General features: G+C 48.2%; 1 protein-coding gene across 1 annotated transcript in view; it reads left to right on the top strand.

Annotated features, from left to right (window-relative positions):
* Positions 1-757, top strand: part of DNAH11 (dynein, axonemal, heavy chain 11) — a 198265-nt gene that overhangs the window by 25531 nt on the left and 171977 nt on the right. The window lies entirely within an intron of this gene.

The following is a 757-nucleotide window of genomic DNA, read 5'->3' as shown; positions in this document are numbered from 1 at the left end:
CGACCCAGGCCCATGCCTCTGGCCGGAATCGAACCCGGGACCCTTCAGTCCGCAGGCCAACGCTCTATCCACTGAGCCAAACCGGTTTCGGCCACATATGCGTTCTGATTGGTGTTTCTGGTTTCTTGGAAGAGCAAAAATATTTACCTAATGATGCAGAGCTCCTGTGCGCCCTGAAAGAGCTTTGTGTATTGCTTTGTGAAGCATTTAAGGTGGAGGAGCTCGTTACTTACCTATAATTTCTGTAGATCTCACTATTCTCTTGCCTGAGGGAAGAGATTAGAATGTGAGAGAGTTGATAAAACAGAAAGGAGAGAGATGGTACCCTCTTCTTTGTCATAGTTATAGCCTCTTTTTGGATGCTATTCGTAGCCACCGTGAGTTGATGAGTGCCCACAGGTGCCAGCAGCACGTCATTTAATGCTCTCAATCATCTCAGACGGATGGCCACTATGAGAACTTTGGTTTTTACACTGAGGGGAACTAGCAGCAGAGACTCTGCTCAAAGGTTTTCCCTGTTAAGTATGAACCTCAGGAGAACAAGGAGATGGCAGACAGGGAGACCATTAGGAGGTTATTCTAGTCATCCAGGTGAGAGATGACGATGGCTGGGCAGGGTGGTTACTGATGGCAGCACTCACATGCCGAATGGATTTCGGAGGTGGAGCCAACAGGATTCACTGTGACAAGTCAGAGGAGAGAGAAGTCCAGGGTGACTAGGTTTTCGGTTGGAGCAACTGGAAGAATGGACTTTGTT

The sequence above is a fragment of the Myotis davidii genome, unplaced genomic scaffold (assembly GCF_000327345.1).
Source record: "Myotis davidii unplaced genomic scaffold, ASM32734v1 scaffold168, whole genome shotgun sequence".
Taxonomy (NCBI): Eukaryota; Metazoa; Chordata; class Mammalia; order Chiroptera; family Vespertilionidae; genus Myotis; species Myotis davidii.
The sequence above is the reverse complement of the archived record's forward strand: the minus strand, read 5'-3'. Positions and strand labels throughout refer to the sequence as shown.